Source organism: Macrobrachium nipponense, chromosome 2, assembly GCF_015104395.2.
Source record: "Macrobrachium nipponense isolate FS-2020 chromosome 2, ASM1510439v2, whole genome shotgun sequence".
In the NCBI taxonomy this organism is placed as follows: domain Eukaryota; kingdom Metazoa; phylum Arthropoda; class Malacostraca; order Decapoda; family Palaemonidae; genus Macrobrachium; species Macrobrachium nipponense.
The window spans coordinates 108,565,150-108,581,147 of NC_087201.1; the positions used below are offsets into that span (position 1 = coordinate 108,565,150).

Genomic DNA, 15,998 nt, shown 5'->3' on the forward strand with positions numbered 1-15,998 from the left:
AGTGAACACCACAGAGAGATTTTTATCTCTTAGGTTGAACGGATGTATAGCTATTCTATTGTTGCGCTCTTCACTTTTAATATTATTATCATTATTCTCTACGTTTCTTTTTAAAAATGAGCTCTTTTTATAAGTAACGGCTTCAGCAACTACGAAAAGAATATCTAGATTTGAGAAATAAGAAGCTAACATAGCAAGAGAAAGGTTCAGGTGATAGCAAATATGAGTAAACAACAATTGCATTGCACTGATTTTTTTTAAAGCACACTATTACAGATAATAAGAAAAATAATAAAAAAAAGAGAAGCGCGAACTCAATTCATCCCCAACCGTGCAGCGTAAGATTTCGTTTTCGTTTTGTTTCCTTTGGAATAGAAAGCTGCTCTAATCACCTTCCAAATTCAACTTTATAAATTACGTTCACCGAACGATGCAAAAAGGCCCCGGCTAATCTTTTACGGGTAAAGTGCATATTGTTAATTAAGTGCTGCTCTGCTGCTCTCCCCTGAAGCCTTTAAAAGTCAGCAAAAGGAAAAATAATGATTGTTATAAAAAGTAATAAACTCCACAGACATTGGCTCCTGGTGTACACAGACGCTTGCATCGCTGCAAGGTTTATGTTATGCCCTAACATGCACATATTATATATATATATATATATATATATATATATATATATATATATATATATATATATATATATTTGTTCAAGCAAGCACTGCACCGTTATAATAATTTTTGTATGACAACGTCGCGTGTTTCAATTCTTTATGATCACACAGCGATAACACAAAATGAGGCATGCTCGTAAAGTAAATTAAGTAATATCAACTTGGAGTAATTCATTAGTTTTTATACACGCTACCTAATCATAATGCACTCATCTCTCTTTCGCTCTCTTTCTCTCTGAAATGGTGTGTATATATATGTAAACACACACACACACACACACACACACACATATATATATATATATATATATATATATATATATATATACATATATATATATATATATATATATATATATAATATATATTATATATATACGTATATTTTCATAAATACATATACCGTTGAATGCCAATGCACATGTGGCATTTATCGCTTGAAGATGAAACCTTTTTCAATTTCTTTTTATCCTCAAGGGTAAAACCTTGAAGGAAAAGATGAACATTGCTACTATGTGCCTCCACATAAATGATTGAATTTTGACCGCTATTGCGTTTTAATGACTTTCCTCAGGACTATAATGAAATGGTCGATGCCACATGTGCACTGGCGTTCAAAATTGGAAGAGATAGTTTGGGCACTATATATATATATATATATATATAAGATAATATATATAATAATATATATATATATCACATACATACCATATATATATATATATATATATATTATATATACATACCCATAAATTTTATATATATATATATATTGATATATATATAATTATTTTCATTATATATCATTATATATATATGTGTGTGTACTAGAATATATATATATATTGGTATAACTAGGTTCATGAAAGCAAAAGTTATGTGAAAAACTGAATAGGAATGGAGTTTGTGTGTGTGTGTGTGTGTGTATGTTTGTGTGTGTGTCTGGTGGGAGGGAGGGAGCTATGGTACGAATAGGAAAAGGGGATGTGAGTTACGTTATTCCACTGTTACAGGCCCAAGTTCTACTGTGGTTTATCATATACTTTCAACTAGAAAATACAGTCTCCTATCTTCAAATAAAGTAAACATTTCACTGTTCTTTCTGGAATCTGTAAACTGTAGCTGCCTTCAGTAATAAACCTTTTCCACAGGTAAATCTTACCTTAAAACCAAGATTACCTCCACTTTCATAATATAATCAGCTTTTTTACTGAATTTTCTTCAATATTTTGTATATTTTAATACAAATGACGATATATTTTCACTCTTTTAGCCATTGGGTTTCTCCCCTGGGAAAAACTATGATGTACGTATTTCTTTTGTAGCTCTAATAGTTCAGCTTTTTTATGCATAACTTTGTTTGAAACTCATATATCTGATTCCTCAATTGCAGTTCCTTATATCTTCAACATCTTCAATTTTTTTTTCATATATAGCCAACCTCGCATACTTCACTTTATAGCATCAACCCAAACCATTAAACATCAGGCCTTATGTGATGAACACAAATTTTGTACTGGATTAGCCTAAGGTAAAAATGAAACCTCCTCAAAAATAAACAAACTCCATTGAACTAAAATCATGAGTTTTATTAAGTTAGAGGATTTACGTTGCTGAATTTATCATCCACGGAAACACGGCGCATATTACAATTCGTATAATTTACAGCATGAAGTGTTTAATAAAATCAAGACTATTTTTCAAGTGAAAAATGTTTTGCAAGCGAAAACGCTTCTGTTGTTTAATTGTATGAATCTTGATGCAGATAACGAAAGACGGTTATTAAATTGTATGAATCTTGATACAGATAATGAAAGGCAGTTATCTATTTGTATGAGTCTTGATACAAATAATGAAAGACAGTTATTTAATGGCATAACTTTTGATACAGATAACGAAAGGCAGTTATTTAATTCCACGAATTTTGAAACATAACAAAAGGCAGTTATTTGGTTTTATGACTTTTGAACCAGATAGCGATATATACTTTTTTATTTGATAACGAAATATACTTATTTAAAAGCCAGATAACGAAATATACTTATTTAAAAGCACGAAACTTGCCACAGATAACAAAAGACGGTAATCGGAATGAGCGAAGGAAAGGTCTAAATCTTATACCAGATAACGCAATAGAAATCATAAATAAAATCCAAGGAATAGAATAAAACACAGGGTACAAGGAGGACTGATAATTAATTAGTGGTATAAAATTGTATCATAAATGGAAGGGTGATACAAGCGAACAAACAAACAAACGAACTGCTGGAAAAGATTAATATTGGCGTCTGGGATCGGCGGAATCCTAACCTCATTTGTTTTTCCACTTGCGGCCGGGATCCCTGCTTTGTTATTAGGACCAGATAAACTTCATTCCTTAAATTCTATACATTTAAGTGTTTCCTCTTATACAAATGGGTTAAGCATGCATTATGTACAAATTCTATATTAAGTATATATATGTACAATTATATATATATTACACACACACACACACACACACACACACACACATATATATATATACATATATATATATATATATATATATATATATATATATATATATATATATATATATATATATGTGTGTGTGTGTGTGTGTGTGGTGTGTGTGTGTGTGTGTGTGTATGTGTGTGTGTGTGTACAAATTCATGTACCAATTCCTTTAATTTACCAAGAAAATTATTTATATTTCTGATATAAACAATTTGGTCCGGCTGCAAGTTCTCGGAAAACATCATAAAAATATATAAGATTTGCATAGGATATCTGTTCAATTTTTGTTCAAGTTAGTGAAAACAAACATGCTATCTATTGCTTTTGTAACTAACGTTGTTTTTTCAAATGTTTGTGCTCTTACTTGTTAGTTTCCTTGAGGTGACATATCACATTTTAGTGAACAAGACCACAGTTGATGGCCGAAAGCTTTAATCCTGTACAAGAAATATATATTTTAAACTACAAGAGGATTTTACTTCATTGTGGATTGTATCCCCATTTACTTAGAGGTACGACATAGTACCTGCCTTCTGCATATATATATATATATATATATATATATATATATATATATATATATATATGTATATGTGTGTGTGTGTGTGTGTGTGTGTGTGTTGTGTGTACAAATTCATGAACCAATTCCTTTAAATTTACCAAGAAAATTATTTATACTTCTGATATAAACAATTTGGTCAGGCTGCAAAATTCTCGGAAACATCATAAAAATATATAAGATTTGCACAGGATATCTTGTTCAATTTTGTTCAAGTTGGTGAAAACAAACATGCTATCTATTGCTTTTGTAACTAACGATATGTTGGAAAGACATGTATTTGAATCCATTTACAGAAAAAGGAATATTCCCAAAAAAAAAATATGAATTTCGGCCTATAAAGTATATATAAATAAATTTATATATATATATATATATATATATATATATATATATATATAGATATATATATATATATATATACATACTTTTTAGGCCAAAATTCAAATTCTAATGAAATGTTTCTTTTTCTGAAAATGGATTCTATTACATGCCTTTCCAACATAATTACTAGTTAAAAGAGCATTAGATAGCATGTTTGTTTTCACTAACTTGAACAAAATTGAACAGAAATCATGTGCTTATCTTATATATTTTCATGATGTTTTCCGAGAATTTTATAGGCTGAGAAAATTGTTTATATCAGAAATATAAATAATTTTCTTGGTAAATTAAAGGAATTGGTACATGAATAGAATTCACCATGAAAATGATATAAATGACTGTAGCCTACCTTTTTCGGTTTGTCTGATGGATTTTCTGATGCACAGCGGTGATAATGGGATTTAGCTTAGTGCACGCAGAAAACCTTCCGATCATTTCTATGTGCATTTTAATCTGGGCAGTGTAATTGAGTAAAGAGATCGGGTTTCATCCTTTTTGTAGACAGCATAAAATGAATATAGCCCTGAGTGTATTGATGATGAAATAGATGTAATTAGGAATACATGCGAAGAATTTTTGATACTGTGCTCTGATTCAACGTAAAACAAAATATTTAGAGGGCGGCAAAAAAAAAAAAAAAAAAAAAAACAAAAAAAAAAAAAAAAAAAAAAATTAAGGCTTTACGATATTACCAGAAGAAAAAACATAAAAAAACCTGCTTGTATTACAATATATGCGTAGTTTCAAAGATAATCCAATTTACCTGAAGTCTTCAGAGTTAATGTGCAATTTATGAAAAATAAAACATAATAAACCACCTATAAAACTAACTACACTTAAGAATGTGCTGTATCAAATTACTTGTAAGTCATGCGATATTTTTGTATTGATAAGACTGGCAAGTCATCGAAGAAAACAGAACAGAATAAGGAATGAATAAGATATGGAAAGGATGCCAGTGCAGGTCTTGCACATGTTGGTGAAAAATGTATGACAGGCTGTAAAGAGCTGGTTTATTTTAATGATATGTTGGCAATTAATAAAACTTGATGTAGCATTGTAACAGAATGCTTTTGTAAGAATATGAATAGTAGTCTACGAATGTATGAAGTTAATCTATTAATTTCAAAATAATTAAGAAAAATAGATAGATTTTGAAGGCGTGTAGATTGTCAGGTCTTAATAGAAAAGGCTTGAGCGCACTTAATGCAAACCGCATTTGTTATTAGGGCGTTCAACTCGAGTCACAAATGAGGTTAGGGCTCTCCAACCCCTTTTAGGTGCTCATTTTTTGTTACCTGTCTGTATGTTCTTTTGCGTTGTTACCTCCCCACTAAACGCTTATGTATTACTCTCAACAATATACGTCCTCAGTATCCTCCACAACGCATCTCTGTTAGTTCTCGTAAGTATTTCATGGATCCACACATATCACATTCACCTTTCTCTTCTTTTTTTTTTTTTAAGTTCCTCGTTAGACAAGTCGGTTACGTGCTCGACTATCGATATCAGGTTCCGGGTTCGATTCCCCGCTCTGCCAAGGAGAAATCAGAGGAGTTTATTTCTAGTGATAGAAATTAATTTCTCGATGTGGTTCGGATCCCACAATAAGCTGTAGGACCCGTTGCTATGCAACCAATTGGTGTCTAGCCGCGCAAAAATATCTAATCCTTCGGGCCAGCCCTAGGAGAGCTGTTAATCAGGTCAGTGGTCTGGTTAAACTAAGGTATACTTAACTGTTTTTCTTCACATTCAGCTTCCAGATGAGTGCTTCATAATGCACACTGCTCTCAACTCTCTTCCATCTCAGAGAAGGAATCCTGCTCTTCCCGTATCAATATTTCTGACATCAGTCTTCAAATCCTACCATGCACTTTCCGTAGTACACTACGTATAGTAGATTCACATCAATCGTGCATTTGATGTCTAGGCCAGTCCCTTACGACGCTCCTGATTGGCTGTTAATAAACCAATGACAAGGCTGGAAACTCTCAGTCTCTCTCGATTGTTCACATAGGCAGGATGTATGTTCCACCTCTCCTGGAAGACGTATCCCTCAGGAGGGGTGGAACATTCATCCTGCCAATGTGAACTCTCGAGCGAGACTGAGAGTTTCCAGTGCTGTCATTGGCTTATCAACAGCCAATCAGGAGCGGTCGTAATGGACTGGCCTAGACAGCAAATGCACGGGTGATGTGAATCTATTGTCTCCTTGACGTTTTCTCGTTCCTTTGAAATATTTCCTTCACTCAGGCGTCTGATTTGTATTCTTGTTAACTTCTGATCACTTTTCATTTTTCTTTCTCTTAACTGGACTCCTTACGGTCTCCCTAATCACATCCAAAATCATTTTGAACTTTATGTTGGCCGATTCCACTTTGTCTCATTCATTTCGGTTTTTGTTCTATTTATAGTAAAAAACTTCAGGATAAAAACTTCATCAAGAAAGGACTGTCCATTTCCGGCTTTCTAGACACGCGCGCGAGCACACATACACACACACATATATATATATAAATATATATATATAGTATGTATATATATATACATTTATATCTATATTTCTATATAGTGTATATATATATATATATATATATATATATAATATATATATATATATATGTGTGTGTGTGTGTGTGTGTGTGTGTGTGTGTGTGTGTGTGCTTGTGTAGTGCACGTGAGCGTGTGTGTGCATGAGCCTTTTATTGATCTTTATAAGAATTTACCCAATATCATGATAACTGGTTTACTTGCAGTGGCTTCGCAACATCAAAGGTGATTATTACCAGGAAGCTCAGTTTGCTGGCGCTCTCGAGAATGTGGGTGACGTAATAGGTTGATAATTAGCTAACTACGGAAATATTTCTCTCAGATCCCCATATTTTTATATTTAGGAACCACCAAAAATAGCATCTTAGACACCCCGGCTTATGGTAACGCGATTTGATGGACGGAGAGTATGCATTATGATGAGAAAATTATCGAGAGGATATAAACAGTAGCCTAATAACCTAAACAGGACCTGCTCTTCGCCGTCTCTTGTTCCCCTTTTGAGGGGCTGTTGGCTGCCATTAGCGGAATCCTCCTTCTCTGGAGATTCTCGGGAGTTTTACTAAATTAGAACGTCAAATGCCTCGTAAATTGCAAATGCATGTGCATATGTATTGCCTACGAAGACCACAACTACCCGTTAAATTTCATATTTCTAAATACGCTTTCCAATGGACACCCTGAAATTCGAATGGAAATAAATGGAGAAATTTTCTTTCTCAAGTAGGATTCGAACCTACGATTGTTGGACATTCTTAAACCATAAAATTCGCTCCTCCCCTCCCAAAAAATGAATTCAGATGCTCCTGGGTGGGAGATTTGTTCCTTTATTCTCATTCATATTTTAAGGCTTTCAGTGGAAATCCTTTCTAGAAATATCAACAGATAGAGAAACCAAATGGTCTTTGTAAGGTATTGCAAATATTGAGTTTGTAAATGCGACCATTAGGTTCATTATATGCAAATGTTCGCTAGCGCATTACGTTTGTGTATTGCATATATATAATTTTTATTCCAATGCACCAGCAGAGTTTGCCTATTTAGTATGTCTGTGGCTCACAGGATTGCAAGCATGCACAGACACAAGCACACTAGAGTATAATTTCTTTCGATTCACACGCAGAGAATCACTTTGACTTGTTTTGCTGAAATTTCGAACAACCTTTCGTTGGTTCTAAGACAGCCTTGTTCACGAGTTATACATCTATTGGATTTAAATGGGAACTGAGGATATCATGTTATATAGTCATACCAAATTAATCAGTTAGAGACACACTGAAATATTTAGTTACTAATAGCGACAGAGAGACAAATAAAGTAGATCGGTTTGATCTCGTAAGGAACGGTATCAGAACTGACTCTTTCCTCTTCCAACGTCAACCAACACCCCACACGTTACTCACGCTTCTGTTACCTCTCGGTCTACCCTCATTGAGGACCCGTAAGTACAGGAACCTGGCAATGTTTATTTTATAATATGGTGCACAAACTCGGGGCAATTGAAGCACATGCCACCCCACTGTGCTTCGTCTGACCCAGTTGAATAAATATACACAAAGGCCACTCTATTTATTTTCATTAAACAATACATTGTTTTTCACCCGTACCTTATCTCAGCTAATGGAATATGCAATTTAGACCTAAGGTTAGGCAATGGGACCTATGAGGTCATTCATTGCTAAAAGGGAAATTGAGAGTAAATATGGTTTTAAAGGTGTAACAGGAGGGAAACATCAAAGCAGTTGCACTACAAAACATTGCTAGGGGGGGATGGAAAGTAAAATGGAAGAAAACGAATATGGATGGAATTACATTCAAAGGAATGAAAGGGGTTGTATTTAGGGGCAGAAGGGAAGCTGCAAAGAACCTAAAGTAATACCTACAGTGCACCGCGTAAGGTGCACAGACGAGACGGCACCAACCCTACGAAATCTGCGTAAAAAACACGTTTAGTTTGCTAAGAAATACAGTAGGATAAGATTGTCGACAATATTTTTAATAACTTTGCGACTCTCTCTCTCTCTCTCTCTCTCTCTCTCTCTCTCTCCTTTATATAATATATAAATAGAGCGAATTTATAATTTCGGGAATTGTAAATACTGAACCCTCTACGATATTTAAACCAAAGAAGGCTAAACGTAAACTGCTGACGATTCTAGAAGAATTTATATATAGCATATAAAACAGTGAAAGCTAGTTTTATCTAATTGTTTAATGCATGTACAAGCAAATGCAGATCAGGAATAAAACACCAATAATTTTTCAAAAGTTTTTTGCTCCTCGAACGCACATGACCCTACCACATTGGTAGCATAAAACGGATTTGTTTGTATAACACACAACGTATGTATGCATGCATGTATGCATATATATATATATTATATATATATATATATATATAAAGGATATAAATGTTATGTATGAATGCATGTATAAACGAGCATGTATGTATGTTTCTGTTTACATAATATATTTTACCTAGAGAGTATAGCTCCAGAGTGCACTCCCATTTGAATTCTAAGCTACAAAAGTAATTTTTAAGGAAACGCAAATGGTTGCATGTTTACTTTTGGGAGCACCTGACGTGAATCGAATAATGACCAGCATTTCGTTTCTTTTTTCTCTCTCTCTCTCCAGTGTACGAATGTTTATGAAAGTGATATAAATGACTCAAAATGGGAAGTTCATGTAAAGCAAGATTTATAGATTACAGTTTTTTTTTATCGACAGTTATTTTCAGAACACCTGGTTAGATGAACGGAAAAATCTTGGCATTACTCAGGCCTGCGCCGTGTGTTTTTTTTCCTCCTGAGCCGCCATCTAAGCTTCTTGGCTTAATTAACAGATGAAGAAAGATTTGTGGTCAATTTCAAATGAAAAGCCTTTAATAACATTTATTTTCAAATGATTTATGCTTTTCTTAGGCCTATAAGATTTGTGTAATGATACCAAAACACCGGGTTTCAAGTGAGGTTGATTTTTTTTATATAAATAATTGCTTTAAGAGACTACCGCAAATTTTTTTCAAGATTTTGAATTTTATGGTATATTTTAATTTCATAGTATATATATATATATATATATTATATATATATATATATATATAGTATGTATCTGAGCATGCATATATATAAATATATGTATATATATGATATATATATTCATATAGATAGGTATTGATGTCTGTAAGTGTATGGAACTTTGATAGTGTATCAACATGTGCGATGATACTAGTCTATCGACACTGGAGAGAGAGAGTACTTTTGTTTGCAACAAAGAAAAAAGCGTTTCCTTTCTATTAACGTGTTATTGGGTGTCCTCTCCCTTCCCTTTCCTCTCCTGAATTGTCGCTATCATCGGGAACAGATCGCGGTCCTCTCCTTCCGTCAAGGCCAATAATTAATTAGCAAGGTTTATGAGTGCTGCCATTACCGTCAACCGCTGACAGCAACACTACTGCTGTCAGTCAGCTCGAGGAATCTCCAACTCAGAGAGAGAGAGAGAGAGAGAGAGAGAGAGAGAGAGAGAAAGAGGGAGGGAGAGAGAGAGGGGAGGGGGGGGGGGGGCCGCTTCTCGTCTTGTGCCTCTTTTCTCTGGCTCTGGCAGGTGCCACTGAATCTTTTTCTTCAGAGAGAAAACCATCCCTGGTTTCATTCTCACTGTTTTTTTTCCCCGATGGCCTATAACTGCGCTTATCTCTATTTATAGAGAGAGAGAGAGAGAGTATACAATATTCGAAAGTTAAAGGAGTTACAAAAAGTTGAAAGACAAAGGAAGAAAGGTGTAAATTACCCGCTAAAACTTCAAAATATTGTTAATTTTAGTTTAATTTTCGCGGTTTTTTTCTTCCGGATGGCCTATAACTGCGCTTATCTCTGAGAGAGAGAGAGAGAGAGAGAGAGAGAAGAGAGAGACTATAACTGCGCTTATCTCTTAGAGAGAGAGAGAGAGAGAGAGAGAGACTATAACTGCGCTTATCTAGAGAGAGAGAGAGAGAGAGAGAGAGAGAGAGAGAGAGAGAGTATACAAAATTCCAAAGTAAAATGAGTTACGAAAAGTTTAAACGCAAACAGGAAAGTGTAAATTACCTTCTAATACTTGAAAATATTGAATAATTTACCTAGAAATGATACCTTGTATGATACCAATTCCTGATTAGATTGGCATGTTTACTTTATTCGTAACTTAAAATCGTATTTACCAAACAATTAATATTTTCGTTAATTTTTTTAGGTAGGATCCTCTTTTGGATTTCCTCTTTTGATGTACTTAGGATTATGCCGTGACTAGGCATTCTGTTACGATATAATTCCATACATTTCTTATATCTATATTCTTATGTCAGGTGAGGAGAGGTTTGTTTGGTGCACAGGAATCTCTGTTACTCGAATAAAGTTTACATTGAAAAATAAATCGAGCGGAAGTCTCCACAGAGGGTGAGAATCGGCCAGGCAATATTGGTGTAAAATACCAGCTCCAGCTCTTCCCGTCCAGGCTACGGCCTTCCACAGTCGCGAGGTAGTTAGTTAGTTATTTTATTGACGAAAAATTTACAATTGTTAGTACAAATTTGTTCATAAAAAGACATAATACAAAATAAACAAAGTGGACAGTAATCTCTTCTGTTCTTGCAAGTACATGGCCTACAAAGAATAAATACATCAAGAAAAATACAACTTCAAGCGCAAATAAAATAAGCCCATAAAAAAAAACGAAAAAAAGGGACTTACTACAGAGGAAAAACGTAGTCACATCTCTATCCAGTATCAAGTCGTAACACACATGATGCTTAAAAAAAAAGAGGAAAAGTTCATTTGAAGAAAATACATGAAACAGAAGACAAAGTTGCACATTACTCATAAATATGAAGAACTTCATAAACATTGGTACCCAAATCAACAATATTATCATTTTCATTTCATAAAGTACTCAGAGACTCGTAATTTAAGGTTGGATATTTATGCCTACATGACATTGGCAGAGGACAATTGATCAGAACGCATAATCTACTTAGCCCATATCCAGATTATTTTTTTCTTATGGGGGACTTATTTTTTCCCCAAAACTGGACTTTTCCTTCTATAAATGTCATTGGATATATAGGTATATAAAAGATGACGGTACGCTTGTGACTGACAAAGCGACAATGCAAATTTCAAAAGCCTTCAGTGACGTCAATTTTCTCTGACCAGATTATCGTACCACAGCTTTAAAATGATCTCTTCTCTACTAAAGCCATTTACAAATATGTTGACCCATATCATATTCCTATTATCACTGTATTTCTTTCTACTAAAGAATGATGTTAATGTTTAACAACAAAATTGATAGAAAAAAAAACTCGTCAAAAAACAAGAGATTGTTATTTATAACTTTGTAAGTACAGTTCAATGAAATGGACAGTCACAGAAAAATAGGACTTCCAGATATTTTTTTGGGGGAAGGGGGTGTCGCTCGACCCACCCGACCACCCCTTCGGTACAGGCCTGCTACTACTCTAGGTCAATAGATGACTTCTTGGGGAACTGCCTTCAGTCGCTTTCCTCAGAACTAAAAGGATGACATGCGCTGGAGCCACCAAAGCTACCGAGATATATTTGCTCACTCCCTACGTATTCCATTTTTTGTGGGGGGCGGGCGAGGTGAGAGTGGGTTTGGTTTCACATGGAATTTAGATTACTGTGACTGCCACAGCATATTCTGTCATTAGCACCCTGTCACTCTAAGGCATCATTAAAGGCTTGAATTCTATATTTATTTTTTTCCTTATTTAGCCTGTAAATCTTCTATGTTCATCAGTACTGGCTTTACCCTTCATTGGCCAATTTTACCCATCGCAAAGTTACCAGTTTAATTTCCTTCCTAGTCAACTGTTTAATTGATACAGCATATTGTTATAATTTATGGTCCTACGTCCTGTTGTTTGTCTTGCTAAGTTAGCGCTTACCATCACCTGAACCGGATAACGAGAATTGAACCTCACATCTGAATTGGTTAGACAAACATTTGTACAAATTATTGATGCCAAGGTCATTTCTCAGACGTATTCCACACTCCCTCCGTCCGCCGACATATAGATATGCTTGTTTTGAGGGGAAACATTCAGAAGTCCATAGCGTGACTACATATCATCAAGAAGTCAGTCATACTTCTGGAAATCGAAGGGTACTTGGTTCCCCTCGAAGCCATTAATTTCTGATTGCAACAAGCTGGCGCGATAACAATGGAGGTCACCTACGTCAGCAATACTATAGTTTTTGCTAAACAAGTGAATGTTTGATCCCATAATTTTTTATGAAGGTAATCAGTTACTTTACACATGCTTATGAACACTTGAACAGTTAGAGAACCTGTTCAGATGTCTCTCCGTCTATTGTTCTCTTAGTCTGACTGGCAACTTTAAACTTAGCTAATCTCTCTCTCTCGCTCTCTTTCAATATCTCTTTCATGTTAATGTTTATTTTCGCGCGCTGTCTCGCATACTGTTTTTAGCAATTACCTGATTGCGCGTCAGTATAACTTTGTCGGGTATTTGCAACACAAACGGGCCCGCCCTGTAACATGAACTTGAGATTGCCAATTTGGTTCCTTGCTCTTTTCTTCATTACTTAACTCTGTAAAATCTTTTTACTTGTTTAGATTTAACAGTTGTTTGCTAGTTATAATATTATCGATGGCACTGGTAAAGAAATTAGGATTGTTTTTGTTTCATTGGAATGCAAAATTAGATTGTAAATTTGTCAGTTATTCATTTTATTTCTCAAAAGGGTATCCTTTGGTCCTGTATTTCTTTTGATTGACCTAACTGTGTACGAAACAAGGAAATATATTGGTTAAGTTTCATGGTCATTATTACCATTTCGACTTCGAGAAATGATAATAATGACCATGAAACTTAACTTGCTATTATCCATAAGGCTATTTGCGTCCAACCCGAAATCGTATCCATTAAACTGGTTTGTGTCGGCGTTGCTAGTGCTATCAACGCCAAATTTGGAAAATAACGTCTTTCTCTTATTTACTTCAAGGTTTATTTTTAGGCAAGTTGCGGATCTACTTCTTTCTTAAAAGACTACTATTGCATAAGAATTTTATATATTTATACTGCATTGCATATCGTACACATAGTGTATATTCATGTATAAAACTGATATAGATGACATATATTATTGAGTTGGTGTACAAAGGGTAGTCACCTCTATGGTATTTAATGCTTTGTTAGCTCTTCTTAGAATGGTAGCGGCCGTAACACAGCATCGTGAATATGTAACTACCATTCGGATACTATTATGCTTGGAATCTCGCTGCACGTTAAAGTACTCAAATAGAAAAGAGCAGATATCTGAGTACTGATTTATTGAAAATACTAGTCCTTTATCCTCTCTGCCAATCTTTTCTTCTGTTCATCTTGGCCCCTTTTCTGTCCTAAAGGGACAGAAAGGACAAGTATTTGATTCAATTAGCTGTAATGGAATCCTTGCATAGTCAAGTGTATTCTTGTACCTATCCCAGTTCAACAACACAGACGCACGTTTATCGTTATCAGTAGTAATTAGTTCAATTATTTCATTTCATGGACTCTTCATGTACTATCAGTCTCATATTGACTGCAATAAAAACAAAAGAAATAAAAGAAAGATGCATTATCGTTTGTTTGTTAATGAAAGTGGAGACAGTTCACCAAACCATCTGCCTGTTGAATGTTCTCTGTGGGGTTTCATATTTATAACATATACATCCGCAAATTAAAATGACGACGTTTGCAAATAAAGTTAATCATATACATGGGAAGACAACATATAATTAATAGAGTCTGTGAGAGAGGCGGTAATATTTTCAAAATGTTATATATATATCAAGTGGAATTAAGAGAAAGAAAGAGACCGTTATTGCCCCACTAAATAAGTGATCTGCCGCATGTTGAATACTTCGCTAGTAATGTGATACCTTGCTGGCTGAATGAACTTGCTCCGGCAAACCCTGTATTGCAATAGAGTTCATGCTGGATTACGTTGCATAATTTAGAGGAATGAATCCGAAAAAATAGAGAATTATCCTTTCGTTATCGACGACTACAGTGGTGGCTCGGCTATTCACAGAAATCAGATGCGCCGGCTGAGATTTCTGAGATTCCAGATGGCTGCTGAGAAGGATCCTTTAGGCTCACAAGTGACTTCATTCTTAACACACACATTCATACATAGTATGTACAGTGATGCTCGAATCTCATGCGACATGATTCTTTTTGTATCGTCCAGATTCTCAGACTCAATGTGACGTTGCAAAATGGTGTTAAACTTTTTTTTTCTTTAAATTCTTATGTCATATATATACCTGTCGAAAAGCTTGCGAATTCACAGCTAACCTATTTTCCTCTTGGTTATATATGGTTATATATATATATATATATATATATATATATATATATATATAGTATATATATATATATATTGATCCCTATTATGCATTGGTATAGTTCGTAATCCGTGCGATTTGAGTCGTTTTTTTTCTTTTCTTTTCTTTACATTGCTTAGTTCAAAGTACGGGGTGATATTGTTAGTGGTGTTGTCAATGACAGCGCGCTCGCCATATACTCCTCGGGCTGGTCAACGTAACTACCTCTGCAGCATTATAACAATAGACCTAATAAGCTCAACAGTCATCATAACAACATTTTCAAAATAGGAATACGAATTAAAACAAATTTTCTTTAAATTTTGAAGTTTTAGGCTGTGTTCAAGCTCCCTGAATGTTGAAAAATGATTTATAGGCCTAAAAATTATCCAAACCTTCTGAGATGTAGTAACTAATGTTTATATTTGTAGAGATTACCTGTTCTCTGGGAAATAAAAGATTATGATAATTTTGATTATATGGAAAAGATAGCTATTAACATAAATATCATATGTATTAATATCAAGGCATATGGAACACTGTTTTTCAACTGGTTTAAAATATAATTTTCTTAAAAGTCCTTCTGCTCGCTTTTGGTCTATAATTTATTCTTTCATAAGGTAACTTGAAGTGCAAGAATGTGTAGATAACCTCAGAGATGCGAATGCTAAGTATAAAGTAAAGAAATCTAAAACACCTAGGCCTAGGAAAAAAGTCTTGGTTTTGACAAAAGAATAATTGCATTGTGAATATTAATTAGTATGCCACCATTTTTGAAATATTTAAGAAATATAACAAGTGGTCTTGTATGTAAATCCAATTATTCCTCTAACAGATGTAAAATAGATGTTTTCAAGATAATTTCATTGTCGCTACTCATTGTAGACTTATGATATACCAGGTGGTTGTTGCACCAACTACTCTAATGGTAGCTTCACACA

At 34.3% G+C, this 15,998-nt stretch overlaps 1 protein-coding gene across 4 annotated transcripts in view; it reads left to right on the forward strand.

Annotated features, from left to right (window-relative positions):
* Positions 1–15,998, forward strand: part of LOC135220899 (uncharacterized) — a 133,849-nt gene that overhangs the window by 50,574 nt on the left and 67,277 nt on the right. The window lies entirely within an intron of this gene.